This window comes from Fundulus heteroclitus, chromosome 18, assembly GCF_011125445.2.
Source record: "Fundulus heteroclitus isolate FHET01 chromosome 18, MU-UCD_Fhet_4.1, whole genome shotgun sequence".
Taxonomy (NCBI): domain Eukaryota; kingdom Metazoa; phylum Chordata; class Actinopteri; order Cyprinodontiformes; family Fundulidae; genus Fundulus; species Fundulus heteroclitus.
The window spans coordinates 27926904-27942873 of record NC_046378.1 but is presented as its reverse complement, the minus strand read 5'-3'; the positions used below and the strand labels follow the sequence as shown (position 1 = coordinate 27942873).

Sequence of the window (15970 nt, the reverse complement as noted above, 5' to 3'; positions counted from 1 at the left end):
AGTGTTTTAAAGAGATGACTAATTGTGCGTGGGAGGTCAGCCTGTCCCAGATTATTCGGCCAAGTGCCACCCCAGCACAAGCCTGTCACAAAAGTCATCATCTTTTTCAACCATCGTGTCCTGCTGCCAAATGTGCCCTGGCATGATGGAGTCGAGCTGAAAATCTGACAAACTTATGATTTACGTTAAAAGCTTTCATCTTTTTACACTATAGTCTAGATATTTACCCTCTGAAGCACTTTTAGAAATTTTGAAAGGTTAAAAATATGTAATACCTACAGCCAAAACCAGAACTTTACATACTCTGTATAAATACAATATTTTTAGCCTCTGACTTTAAGAGAACTGCGGACTGGTTCTTCCTTGGATCCCATAAATGAATGTTTTGGTGTAAAATGAGATACATGCCAAGACATCAGCAAGGAAGTCCAACCTTGGGCACAAATGTGTCTTTCAAACGAGCAATGGCTCAAAGTGATTTAGGGGAAGTGCCCATCACATTGTCCTGATCTCAGTCCCATAGAAACGTTGTGGGCAGAGCAGGAATGGTGTGTAAGCAAGACATTTCACAAGCCTGAGTCAGTTACAGCTGTTCTGCTAGGAGTAATTGGCTAAAATTCCTGTTCAAGCATACCCAAACATTTGGATTCAAGTTATACAGTTTGAATGGCACTGTCCCTTATTGCCTGCATTGTGTAGTTAAAGAAAGCTATGAAACATGTTCAAAATAATCTCCCTTATTATTCAAATTTTTAAGAAAAACTGATAATATGGGTAATTCTTACTGACCTAAAGTGGGAAGATTTGATCTGATTTAGTTGTAGGTCAGTGAAAAAAGATGTCTTTTTATACATCCATCCATCCATTCATTTTCTAACACGCCTATCCTATGGGGTTGCGAGGGGTGCTGGTGCCTGTCTCCAGCTGTCAATGGGTGAGAGGTGGGGTACACCCTGGACAGGTTCTTTTTATACAGTGTATGCAAATATCTGGATTTGACTGTACTTGCATTTTTCCTAAATAGGACAACTATTATCTCTTTTCTTAACAGGTAATGGACTGAAACATCCACCGTTTCATCTTACTCCGGATCCTGTTACATTTAGAGAAATCCTGAAGTCATTATCAAACTGTCATCACTCTTTTGCTTGCATTTAACAAAATGCATCTTAAGTACTTGTAGCATTTGTAAAACTTCAGCCTTAGCCTCATTCCCCCCAACTTCTTATTCATTATAGGATTTATTTTAGATATATTGTTGGATTTTAAGATTCTTCATGGAGTGGCTCCATCCTGTTTATAGAATATTTTAGATCAATGAGAACAACTACGGTCAGCAGCCAGTTGACCTTAAATGTTTCCACCTTTACTCTTTGGATTTTGACTCAAATAGAGCCGCTATCAAAACTTTGTTATACTTCATTAAACGCCAATGAATAATTTTACTAGTTTGCCATGTTATTTTATTTATTTGTATTACCGCCACAATGTTTTGTGTGTTTTTTTTTCAGATGCAGTTATATTCATGGGTATGACTTTATTATGTTGATCTTATTACTGTGTCTCGCAGCTGTGTTTTTTAAAGCAGGTTTCCAGAAGGTTTTGTAAGAAGTGGCAATATAGAGGTGCTAATAATCTTCTTGTGGAACCGTTAAACCATAACAAAATTTACAGAAAAAAGGGAAATTATTAAACAGGACAGAGAAAACCAATTAAGATAAATAATTGCATGTCGTAACTCGTCAAAGAAAATGTTTAAGGGTGACAGTTAGACCCACCACGACCTCTTTGGTTGGGCTGCCATTATAAAGTGTGTCAAAGATAAAGCTGACATTGACAAATAGACTGCATGCATGTGCCTAAAATACAGGGTAAAACTTGGTTAGCCCATTTAATTTGTTAAGATTGTTGAATGATTGACATCAGACTTTGATGCACTTTTCTCAGAGTTCTTCAGCAAAAGTTCCTTGAGGTTTATATTTGATGGGGTGTTTTTATTTCTTCCTTTTATACTAGTTTTTGTCTATTTTGTATACAGTCAAAGCATCATACTTCTGGTTGATTTAGATTAAAACTATTTTTATTCAAGCAAAGAAGTTTGTTTCTGGCTGAAAATGAGACAGGCATCTTTTAATAAATAAATAAAAGCAATGCCATATTGTATATTCAAATATAATACATTGATTTTTGTATCAAAGTGATAGAGTGATTTCCCAGGAGCATATAGGTCAAAAACTCTTGTCTTCTGTAAAAGAAAAGAAAAAGGTGACAGTAAATATTTCAGGAAAAACTTCCAGCAGTTGTACAGCCTTAGAAATGTCAGTATTTTAATTTCTGCATCGAGAAAAAAAATGGTGTATATAATTATCATCTTATTTAATGATTGCTGAAGCACTGGGTTTAAAGTTGCATGAAAACAGTTGGTTGTTTCTGTAAGTTTAGTCAATTTTGGTTTTATTATTATTATTATTATTTGGTGAAAATATTTTTTTTCCAATAACGTTTTTTTAATCATATTAAGAAACTAAAATATAAAAACCTAATACATATAAAAACTACATTGCATTTGGGTTTAGAGTTACAGTATGTGTAATATCAGAACTGCTAAAGATAAAATACACTACACCACAATGGTTTTAATGTTTAATCTTTGTACTCTCAGGTAATGAAAAGCACTTGAAAAGCTTTATAAAACTATTTCATCCTGTTTAATGCATATTGTCTTTTATGTTGTATAAAAAAAAACTGTGTTTTATACAAATATGTATTTGAAACTTAGACTTGTTCATAATATTGACTTTAGTTTTCAAAACAGAAACGTAAGGCTTCTAACCTTAGAAAATTCTGCCACACACTCAGGCTTTTTAGTAACCTGTTTAAGACAAATTATAAGCAATAAATCAAATATTTTGTCACAGACTGAAATGTATGTTAATCATTTATGGGATTTTTAGTACATCTTTGTCCTTTTATCTTTTAACTAGAACTGACTTTACAGTGAAAGTTCACTTTTTTCTCCCACAGTGTCTCCACATCTTTCATAAGAAAATCCTAATCATCTACTACCAATAGCTGCCAAAAGATCAGAAAATTTGTATTTTTTTATCACCAAGTCAATCACTGTTATTAAATTCCAGCTGGTTAGAATCAGCAGCTTTTGTTCATTTTGGCATAAGAGTTTGTGTCCTTCCTGAATTGATTTGAACATAGGGTGTCCTAGAGTGCAGAAAAAAGTCGTTCATAACAGATATTCAGCTTTCACTTGATTCTGGGAAGAATAAGAAGAACATTATGTAAATTAAAATGACTGGAAAAGACATCAGGTCTCATGGGCTTATGATTAATTGCTTTATTTAAAAAGAATAATTGCATTACATTCAGCACGCATCCAAAGGAAAGAGGTAAATTAATTGAATCAGCAGAATATGTCACAGTATGAAACAGCCAAATAAATCTAATTACTCATTTAATGGTGTAAATATCAAAATTATCAAAATCTCACTTCATCAGACATTAACTGAGACTTTTAGTTTGTCCCAGGAATAAAAAATATGTAACATAAATCACACTTTATTGCCTAAACCTATAACATGCAGCACTTTTCACATTTGCCACATTTATTTTCTTAAATAGGAATATTTCCTTGTATAATCCTCTCATACTTGCACCGTTCTGGTTAAGGAGTGTGTATTGCCCCCTAGCGACCATGGCTGTAGACTGTTACCAGTGGTGCTGTTGCTACAGTAACAATCTAATGCCACGGTTACCATGGAGACAGCAGGAGGAAAGCGGGTTGGCTGTGGTAACCGCTGACGTCTACTTGTGTGTGTGTTTTTTATGACGATGTTGGTAACGCAGCCTCAGTGTTCAGTGCCGGGCTCCGGAAGCCAACGTCACACAGTACATCGCAGTCACACTCGCTGTGCAGAGGTTTGCCAGGCGTCAGTAGCCATGACTGTAGACTGTTACTGTACTTTGGGTCAGTTTTAGCAGTAAGCAGTCTAGAGCCAAGGTATTGATGCTCTGACTGAGAGCAGTGGGCTAAATCAGGCTGTAGGGAGCTGGTAACATGCAAAGGGAAAAGCAAAGGTGCACCCTTTTCTCATCAAACTAATAACTGTGCTACACAATCAAGTCAAGGTGCAAAGTGCAAAGAAAAACAGGTTGGTACAACTGTTGCCAAAGCAGAGTAACAAAATTTTCAGTGCAGCACACACAATATGGCCTTTCCTGGCAGAGGCCTGAGGCTATGCATGGCCAGGCAGGACAGTTACATAGCCCACTTGTTGTCGTGTTTGTTGTATCGATTTCCATGCCGGTTATGGATGACTCAGCCACAAGATAGGGATAGACAGGAACACAGGAAGACAGGGTGAGCTGGTAGCTTATGCAAGCCCAACTAAGTATCTGTGGAGCTGACGTCAGGAAATCTCAGTTCACCCAAACACTCAATCTGTGTGGGAAAAAAAGTGTCTTGAAGAAGAAAATGTGTGTGTTTTCATGCAAACACAGAAGATGCAGAAACTACAGATTAAAGGTGAAAGCTGCCACCCGAGGTTAACACTGCTTGAAGTTGTTCCTGTACCCTATTTAAGATGCTGAGACGATGACTGGTATATCATTTTACAGTTCTAACCCTATGTAGAAACAATGCGTTGAAATAAACTAATTTTCCTTTTTTATTTATTTATGTGGCATAAAAAGAACTCTGTTCATGGTGCTGGTCCTGGTCAAGATTCTGTAACCATTGTGTACCTACACTTGATATTTAGTCCATTTCTACTTCCTTTTCCTATCAGTGGGCTTCAACCTTTGCATATCAGTTAATTTCTCTTGAAAGTTAAACAGTCTGTGAATGTTTTAGATAAGTGGTCATGATTTTAAAATATTGCCTGAAAATGTACACCATGCTTCTATTTATTTTGGTTCTGATCCCCTTTTCAGTTCACTCCATTGCAATTATGTGCTTTTAAATGCTCCCATCCAATATCCCACCTTACTCCTTCTGTTTTAGACCAATTTGGACCTATGTACTCAGAGCTTCATTGTAAGGGACCATTTTCATGAATAATGGAGATAAACTGTCATAAATCCTCAAATTTCAAGTATTATTTAATTTAATTATACATCCTTTTCTGAAAGCTTTTGTATTACACCAATTTTTTTAGATATTTTTTTGTTCTGATCCCTTTTGGGCAAGTCTTGTGAAATCTGAAAGATTATAACAATTCATCAAGCCAAAGTTTCTCTAAATGACCTCCTGCTGGTGGACATAATTTATTGGAGTGCCTTCAGTAGACTTTAAATGATTATAGGAAATCATGTAAAATCCCCAGTAGTACAAAACGTTATCCTGGTAGGTAAGATTGATGCCTGATAGGGAGGAAATGTCTCCCAGTAGACAAAACTGCAAATTTGATAATAGTCAAGGGTAAAATGTCCAATGCACAATTTAAGCACATAGGTACAAAGTAGTATATTTATAGGTATGAGATAGAAGTAGGAAGGCACAACATGGAAATATGTTTGAACGATGCTAATAACTTAGTTAAAATCATTGGTTTTCAAAGCGGCTATGAAATAGCTCTCGGTTGGCGGCTCTACTGAAAACTAAGCAACCAAAACTGCAAATGTAATTGTTCAAATGAAACGGCGAGGGAGCAAAATGAGTCCCACCACCATTCTCCCGCTTGGGGAGGTGTAGATATTGAAAAAGTTGTGTTTTGGCTTTTGTGAAGCAGGGGTCAGAGGGTTTGCAACATCTCTGCAACACTGTTCAGCTGAACGCAAACTTATGAAAGAGACAACAGTGATCATAGCAACGTTATCTGATGCTTACAGCAGACCGCACTCTGGAGACAAGTAATCGAAAACCAATGACACTTGTGAACTTATAAGCGACCTACAGCGTTATATCTTTTAAACTTGTCTAAATCCAGCACGCTTTCAGCACAATGGACAGCGACATCGTGGTCATTTGTATGCCTTCCATCGCCCCTCCGTGTATCCCGCCTGAAGACAGCGTGGTTCCCCCGCACAGGTGGACATTTAACCTTAAAAACTGTGGGCGACACTTATTGACCAGAGCTCATTGTGATTCTGGTCACAGCAGCTCCCATTCCAGGAGTTACCTTCGGGAGCTTTTTCCATCAGCAGGCACTAGGCCTCCCCTACCCCTCCTTCCCCGCTCTCACTCTTAGAAAATAGAGACGCAATGCAATGCAGGTTATGGACGTATATAGGCGGCTGTAGCTGTGTCTTTAATGCCTTCTGCTGGGTGATTGGAGGTTGCCCGCATGTGCGCAGGAATGACGCAAAATTGACTTTACCTCAAGAGCGCGTCACGATGTCATTTGAAGATGAAAAGAAAGAAAAAAAAGAAGGGGGAAAAACTTGGCTTGAATAACGGTACACGTTATATGGCGTCTCAGCTATGGTGGCATGTTGCTCACAAACTGGGTCATCCTGACAATCACATGCACATTGTTACTTAATGCAGCGATTTTGAGCGGGTTGGGAATAAGGAACTAGGACGTCCCGCACCGACTGATGCCCTTACTAACTCATCCACCGCATGTCGTGATTCGCTCTGTGTATCTGCGGCGATTCAGCCTGGTTAACATGCATTCCGCGTAGCCTACACCCCACAAGTCACTCTCTTCTTTTTTTCCTCTCCACAGTTGTCACTGCCCATGTGCGCCAAAGTGACTCACACTGCAGCAGCTTCCAGCCTCTGTAATCTACCGTACATTCACGGAATGAGACGCAGGAGGAAAATCAAGCGATTTCAATGCCCGGAGGCTAGATGTATTTTAAAGATTCTCACTATATCGCACGTGGGTAAAGCATGTAAGTATGATTAATTTAAAGAAAAAGTAGAAAATATATAACTTACCTTTTTAATCGTTGCTGGTCCAACTAAGATTTTATTAATAGCGACTTGGTCAAACTAAAACAAATTAAATTAAAATAACCTAATTGCGTTCTATCTAAACTCGTCGTTGAGATGAAGGTTTTGTAGCTCTGATTCACATTTCTTTTCAAGTCCCGCATCCCTTTCCTGCACGTCGGTATCTCATAAAATTCAGCGGGCTGTCCCGGTGATCTGCTCTTATAGACGTCCCGTAGTACTAGTAATGGAGATGGGAGGGGACACTCATTCATTCAGAAGCATCACCTACATGGACGATGTACGTGGACTCCTACGTCATCGAGGAGATGTAGTCAACAGGAGGACGCTCAGGGTTCCGCGAGGGAAGAAAAGACGGGAGAAATGAGGTGGTGGTGGTGGTGGGGTGGGGATGGGAGGGGGGTTATTGGGCGCAGCAACGCTACACACTTGTCCTATTTCGGCTTCAGCACGTTTCAGACCAGTGAAATTGCTTTGGAGGTGTAAAATGCCATGAGCTATGAGCAGTTAGTCTCACAGGAGAGAACTTCTCTTATTTTGCTAATGAGCCCACTTTCCCCCGGTCATTATTGAGTTGAATCAGTTTGAGTATTCTCGAAGATTATCAATGAATCACTTCCGTTTTTCTTTGTCACAAACACCCTCATTTTCTCTACACATGCTAATTGTAGAAGTCAGTTGTCTATGTAGTTTTCATTTATGCTCTTTATGAGACGTTTAGGTTGAACCCCCAGAATGACTGGCGAATGAACAACAAGGGGAGATGCAGCAGAAAACAGGGACTTTACTAAACTAAAATGTTGATGAATAATTGCTTTACTTTAAGGAACTCAGAATAATCCCCTTATGATTAGGTCAAGATGAGTTATTGGTTATCAATTCTCTTATGGTTATATAACGATGAAAAAAATTGGTTGACAACAGCTCCTGATGAATTTAGGGGATTCAGAATGTTTTTCTAAGAATGAAATAATGGTAAAGATAAGTTAGGCTTTATTGATCTCACAGTGGAGAAATTCACTAAAGTAGTGATCAGTTAATATTAACTACGGATTGAGATATGTGACCTTACTTTAGGAGACACAAAAATGTTTCCTAGTTGTTAAATAATAATGAATTGTCATTAATAACAGCTTCACATTGTGGAACATAAAAAGCTTCTTATTGTTAGGATGCAACACTAAGCAAGTAAATGTGAAAAAATAAGATAATGGTGTGTGGCTTTTGGGAAAAAGACATTTCCTATTATTTAGCTAATGATCAATTAATGGTTAACTAATGGTTAACCATAGATGTGTGAATTCCCTTTCAGAAACACAAACTCAAACCTACTAGTGATGTAATAGTACATGTGTGGTTAACTAATGTTTAAAAAATATTTTTTACATGTCTGATTTCACCTTAGGGGGACAATAAAAATCTATTCCAAAATTTTGGAATAATGGTTATAAAATGCTTAACAACATACTTTGTGTGGGGTTACAGGAAGATGCTTTTAATGGTAAGGAAGGGATATAAGGGTATGGAATGGTTAAAAAATAGATTTTGATTATTATTAGGTAATGATGAAACAGCACTCAGTACCTGTAGTGTTCCTTCGGTTTTTCACAGCAACACAAACATGAGGTAAGCAGTGTACTAAAGTACATAAATCCAGTAGTTTATCATTAAGTAGCAGTTAGTCCATAGTTTATCATCAGTTCTTCTGTAACAAACCTTACAAAATCCTTTTTTGTAGCTAATAATCTCTATTGCTCCAATCTCTGTGTTTCACATCTCAACTCCAAATTTTATTATTTAACTTTGCCACTATCAAAACCAAAAACAAATACATTTTCAACTCTGATACTTTGAACCCAGTCCCCATTTAAAGCTGGATTTTTATTCCCTTAGAGATTAATTAATACAGTTTATAATATAAAAGCATCAACAACTGATTTAAATTGTTCATCACAACAGTTACTGACAATTTCTGTTCAGTTTAATACTTTTTAATCAACATTTCATCATGTGTACTTTGAATTACCGCCATTAGTTCATCTATATGGATAAACACTACAGCAGCTGTTATAAAATGTTTTCTAATAATCAAAACACACCTGTGCAAGACAGATGCTTTATTAATGTTAAGTTATAGATGTGAGGCATTAAATATCTGTCATCTTTTAAAACTATGTGAAAATATCAACCACATATGGCAATTCTACGACAGTTTCAGCCTTCCTTCTTTCTCACACTTACGTCTCGCCTTCTTATAGGTGGTATTCTTTCTTAGGCTGTTGACGGCTGTTTTTTTTTTTTCATGTGTGAGTGTACAGGCGAGAAAACTGCAGTTAACAGAAGAGGGAGGGAGCAACAGTGATGATTCACTAGTTTTAGTGTAAGCAGGAAATCGACGAGGGGGAGGTAAACATCTACAGACTGGAAAGTGGATTTGAACAATGTAAGGATTCAAAAGAAAACATAAAAACCAATACAGATTCTGATTAAATATCCAGACATTTGTTTATTTTATATGGTATATTTGTTCTGATGTATTTCTTTCAAGTATATCTGGTTGTTAAATAAAGATGACACTTCAGGGTTTTTTTTTCTGTCTTCCTCAATGGTTTCCAATTCACCCGAATTGGCTGTTGGCGGTGGTCAGAGGACCCTAGTGGCGCCGATGTATGTTGCTTCTGTCAGTCACTTCTGTCAGGGCAGCTGTGGCTACTAACATAGCTCACCACCGTCAGGGTGCGAATGTGTGTGTGAATAACTGACTGTAGTGTAAGGCACTCTGGGTCGTCGGACTTGATAAAGCACTATACAAGTTCAAGCCATTTTCCATATTTTCTTGCGAAACAAAGGGAGTATGGAGTGTGATGATGTTGAGTGAAGATGCTTTCTACTCTCCAGGGAATTAGGTTTAATACTTAGGCTCAGCCTTAATTGCTTTTTTTGTAGTTGGTATTGTTCATGTCTCCGTAAATTAGAAAACAAGTTACTGAACCTTGCCTCTATCAGATGGTGTGAATAATGCTGTACTCTTTATTGTCTCTCAATAAGTCTCCGTTTCCTCAAATCTGTCTATCCACACTTCTCAATGTTAATGACCTGTAGTATTTACAGGTTAAAACTAAAAAGAAAATGTATTGATACAAAATTAACAAAGGAGAAACATTGTGTGTAGAGATGCAGCAATTTGATGGCAAAGATTAGATTTGAGTCCCCATTAGAGAATTTTTAGGTGTTCAGTATCCCTGACTAAGCCGTACACCAGAAGTTTTGACAGTCTCAACCTAAGCAAACTGTGCAAGCACATTTTTCACACCTAGGGTTTAAAAAGTATGGCCTGTTTATTCGCAAAATCATATCATAGGCCGAACACATTATCTTGCTTATGTAACAAACTCTAAATAGGAACATCTATGCATACCATCTAGGCGTCAAATATTCACTTACTGACCAAATCAGAAAACAAATATTTGACATTCATAGTGGAGCAAATTGTCATAGGTACAGAGAGAAAGTCTACATAGCATGACATATGTGTCGGTGGCAGTTTGTCAATAGGGGGTGCTCATGTGCCACTGCCATCAAAATTGAAGAAAAAAAATTGCATTTTGTGTCATGACTGTGTATATATGCTCTCCAACAGTTGGCTTCAATGTGACTTCATGCTGGACTCTAAGTGGCTACTAAAGACTCTCATTGTGGTGCAGCTCTCTGTGCCTGTAGCCAATCAGGGATTTTTGTGTCATTCGTGTGTCATCCACTCAGGTTAATTCATGATACTTGTCAATTAAAGTTGCACCCTTGGCAGCTTTGAAGCACATGCATGAATTTTATTCTCACATGATGCAAATGGAAGAGTCAGAAAACAACAACGACAAGAGAGTAGAGAATAATGGCGGTAGGGTAAAAAACTTGAAGGAGCTCTAAGGTGCCGTCACCCCCAAATCGCCAGCCAAATGATACCTACATATGATATTCAGAGCACTTTGGAGCAGTAGCACCTACCTGCTTTACTATTAGCTACGTAGAAAGTTGATGCTGCAATTTTGTATTGTTATGAAAGAACTTACTCTTTTAAGAATCAGGATTTGTCTTGATAATCATAATGTCTAAACTCATACTCTAAAAACTGAAACAATAGTTGGGATTAATATTGTTTTCATTTAAAAAAAATTCTCCTCTTTTGTTTCTCCGTGTTTAAAAATGTGATTTAACACAATTGTTGTGCACCTTACAGTGGTACGTTTGTACTGCAGAACATAACTGATGGACTGGGAAAGCTTTACTTCTTGAGCGGTATTTGTGTTTGTGTGGCTATGACTGCAAGTAATGACAGATATATTCTTAAAATACTGTGACCAATTTCCAAAAGAATATTTTTTCACTTTATCGTTATTGAAATAGATACCAAAAGACAAAAAATATGCACGTCTTCATGCATCATAGAAACACAAGGCAGGTATACAATAGTTTGACGAGAGTGCAACAGCCTGTTTCACACCCTTTACAATGACATTCACAGTGAACAAGAGACTGTATTGGCTGCTGCATCTTTTTCTTTGTGTCATGGGACCTACACTGCAGAAACAATAGTTACAAAAAATTACATTTTAGAATATTTAAAACAGACTGATAAGTTTGGAACTACATTGAAATACAGAATGCTAGATGAAATCAACAAGTCATTTTGAAACAGAGTATAAACATTGTAACATTAGTTTTGGACTTTGGGTAACTGATCTACATGAAATTACAGCAGCAGAAGCAAGAGGCGAGTTTATTGGAGACTAGCTGTTTGTGTCAAGTCATATATCTTTAGAAACAAATTAAGCCATGCATGTATTGGGTAATGTCTTTTCAGATAATTTTAGTAACTTTAATAAAACTAGTTGACCCTGTGTGGGAGCACTATATTATTGCTGTACTGCAAAAAGCTCCTATTGGGACAAAAAATACGTTGCTGTCAAGAACAACACCAACATCATTGTCGACTGGGACGTGATTTAAAAAAAAAAACACAACATTACAACACTAATATAGATTATGCACATAAAAGCTAATTAGGTTTCAAGTATACACATGGAACTGATTTTATTAACATCAACATAGTATTAAATTGGTACTCTGTTTTAAATTACTTGATTATCAGAGCAAAAATCCTGATTCTGAGATTCCCAACGTCTTGAACAAAGCCCAGTTTAAAATAATTAATACAAACAGATATTTCCATTTAAGGTCCCACAGAGTGGAGATTTGTCTGTATTTAGCCCATCTCTTAGGGAGCTCTGTGCTCCCATTCTTAGAGGTGCACAGAGCGCAATCTGTGGTCAAGTTTTGAGTTTTGAACTGCCGACCTTTGGGGCTTCTCCAAGACACAAATGCCCAACTTTCTAACCCTTAGGCCACCACTTCCACAAACGTCATCCTTACATGTAGTTCAGTCTCCTTGGTTAACCACAATTTCCTCTGAATGTGTTAAAAATCTATTGTTCTAAGCCTTTCAGTTATGACTAAAACATTATCATGCCTTCACATAAACATTTCTGTCGTTAAATATATGGCTGAAGATGATGTGATGATTTCTGTAGACAAGCGATCCAAGCATAAATAAGTCATAGCGAAAAGGTAGCTTCGATCAGTGCTGTTACTCACTCCAACGGCAGAACCAGCCATCAGTGTTCCCGCCAGGGTGTCATGAATTAAGAATGAAACAGTAATACGTCACTGGGAGTTCAATCCCCAGTGCACCTCATGCTCTTACGCTTGTTTTACCCCTTTAAACCCAACCCACCCACCCCCACCCCATCTTTATCCCGCGGCTATGTTTCACAACTATTTGCTTCAGAATCCCTTTTTTTTTTCGTGTACAGTTGTGTCAGCTCCAGCCAACCAACTTCAGCTTAATGCGCACTTCAGAAAATACAAACTATGCATTTGTCAGAAAGGGAAAATGGCAAACGAAAGAAGAAGAAATATATTGGAAAGAGGCATTAGGGAGAAACTTTTATGTCCAGGGAATCTGTACTCCAAAAATTGTATGTAAGGTTAAATCCTGGTATTATCCTTGCAGCTACTAATTCTATATTTCTCTAATTTGTCATCTCTTCCCATGGAGTCAGTGTCTTCTCATTTTTTGTGTGATGGTTACACAATAGCATGGGAAGAGAGGGAAGAAATACCCCACAGGGTTTAGCTTTCACCTGCATGGCCCCACCTCTCCTTCCTCTCTCACACACAGAGCTCATCAGTATTCTGCTTTACTATTTTCATTTTCCCGCTCTTCTTTTATAGCTTTCTTTCCCAATTCACTACCCCTGAACCTTCCCTTTTTTTTCTACCACAACTATATAGCTTTGCCTGCCCTCCGATGTAAAAGATATCCAGTCAGAGTTTAGGTTTCCAGACTGTAGCTCATTATAAGTAAGAGGACTCTTCTGTGTTCATAAAATTGAGAATTGAAAACCATAGTGTTTTGTTTTCCATTCACAAGCGCCTCTCAATAAATTAGGATTTCGTCTAAAAGTGAATTTAATGCACCCTCAAAGGGGGCACGGTGTCCCATGTCGTACTTGTGCCATTTCCAAGCCTGAGTAAACGCAGAGGGTTTTACCAGGAAGGAGATCCGGCAGAAAACCTTTGCCAAATTTATCATCTGAGTCAAACGTATGATCTGCATACCAGATCAGTCGTGGCCTGGTTTAACAATGGCCACCAATGGTACAGGTGACTGACAGGGTACCAGGGCAAATTGGGTTACTGTTGGCCAGCAAAGAAGACAAGGAAGACAATGTGACCATAGGCAGAGAGGAATAATGAAAGGCAAGAGTCTAGGACAGAGAGCATGGACTTTGGATGTTGGGACTATGACAGGAAAAGCTGGAGATTTGGCTGACATGATGCAGAGGAGAAAGGTGGACATACTGTGTTTTCAGGAAACGTAGCAAGGCTAGAAGCTTTGGAGCAGAGTTCAAGCTGTTCCACCATGGTGTGGATGGGAAGAGAAATGAATTAGGAGTTATCTCAAAGGAAGGGTTTGACAGGAATTTTCTGGAAGTGAAAAGAGTGTCAAATAGGGTGATGAGTCCGAAGCTAGAAATTAAAGTGATATGCAGTGTTGTACGCTCCACAGCTGTGTGTTTCTCGCAGAGAAGAACTTTTGCCACATGGAAAGAGCACCAAGTAGAAGGCGTGCCATGGCCTTCCTTCTCCTAGTTGACGAGTCTTGCGAGAGGAAAGGCAGTGGGTCCCGCTACCTGTTGAGGTATGGAAGTGTGTAGGAGAGACATCAGTAGAGTTTTTGACTAGACCGTTCATTGAGATTTTAGGAGGCAAGAAGGTGCCAAAGGAATGCAGGAGGAGTTGCTGGAACCAAATTTCAAGAACATGGGAGATGTGCAGAGTTGTAGCAACTGCAGAGTAATAAAGCTGATGAGTCAAACAATGAAGTTATGGGAAAGCATGGTGGAATGCAGAATGAGTGAGCATCTGTGAGCAACACTATTGTTTCATCCCTAGAAAAAATAAATATTTCAGAGGCACCCTTTGTTTAAAGGATGTTGATGGAGAAGTACAGAGACGACCAGATGGAGCTGCATTGTTTGCTTGTTGCTGTTTTTTATTTTTTAGATCCAGGGAAAGCATATGACAGGTGCAGAAAAAAAGCTGCGATATGTTAAGGTGGTACAGGACATAAACCAGAGCTGTAAGATAATGGTGAGGTGTGCTGTAGATGTGATGGGGAAGGGGGGCTGCGTCAAGGATCAGCTTTGAGCCCCCTCTTGTTTGTTGTAGTGATGGACAGGTTGACAGATGAGGTTAGGCAGAAATATCCCTGGGTATAAATACCCTTGCAGATGACATTGTGATCAGAGGTGAGAGTAGGGAACATGTCAGAGAAAACCTAAAGAGATGAAGCTTTGCTCTGGAATGGAGAGCAATGAAGGTTAGCCATAGCAACACATAATACATGTCTGTGATTGAGAGGGACCAACGTTAAGCCGTGAGGTTAAATGGATCAGAGATAAGTACAATGAAGGATTTTAACTACTCAGGCTCAATAATCCAGGGCTAGGATTTGTGTGGCAAAGAGGTGAAGAAACGTGTCCAAGCAGGATGACAAAAGAGTGTCAGCAAAAATGAAAGGAAAGCTGTACAAGACGATGGTGAGACCAGCAATGTTGTGTGGCTTAGAGACAGCAGCACTGAGGCAGAGACAGGAGCTGGAGGTGGAGGTAGCAGAGATGAAGATGTTGAAGTTCTCTTTGAGGTTGAAGAGGATGGATGGGATCAGGAATGAGTACATCAGAGGGACAGCTCATGTTAGATCTATTGGAGATGAAGCCAAAGAGGCCAGACGGAGACAGTCTGGACATGTACAGAGGATGAATAGTGAATAGATAGGTTCATAAGACATATAGTATATTTCAAGTATTTTTTTAAGTTTGATTATCATGATTCACCGCTATTGTAAACCTAAGGTTCAGTTCATCAGATAGTTTGAATATAAGTAGAAATATGTTCATAAGTCATGGAGAGGGCAGATGGCTTGCCCAGTATACGTTCACTGACACCCTCCACAAAGAGGGTAAACCACATAAGGTGGTCTATAAAGAGGTTGACCATTCAAAATTGATTGTTAAAGAAAGGCCATTCCAGAACTTGGGGAACATACACAAAGCTCAGACTGTAGTTGGAGTCTGCTAATTTTCAAAAATGAAAAGAGATCTATGTCTTTGTGTGCAATACAAGGTTTTTGTTTGGAATTAAATCACTCAAACACATTGACTTTTTGATGATATTTTAACTGATTACATCTGTATGCATAATACATGGCATGCTTGTGAATGTAATGTGATAACCGTGTGTTTGCTTCTACAAGCATGTATTGGTTACGACATCTTTTTCTTAGATTTATATAAAACCCCTATCTATTTTCGAACATCACCACCACTCATTAAACTTTCATCACATTGCCCCCTCCTCCTCCACAGCTTTTTCCTTATTTCTACATACACACACACACACACACACACACACACACACGCACGCACTGTTGGCGGGAGA

General features: G+C 38.4%; 1 long non-coding RNA gene across 1 annotated transcript in view; it reads left to right on the top strand.

Annotated features, from left to right (window-relative positions):
- Window positions 1-6687: 6687 nt before the first annotated feature.
- LOC118566736 overlaps window positions 6688-15970 on the top strand; it is a 40071-nt gene continuing 30788 nt past the window's right edge. The window contains exon 1 of the long non-coding RNA XR_004933256.1: window positions 6688-6849. This is a non-coding gene — a long non-coding RNA (uncharacterized LOC118566736). The remainder of the gene's footprint in view (window positions 6850-15970) is intronic.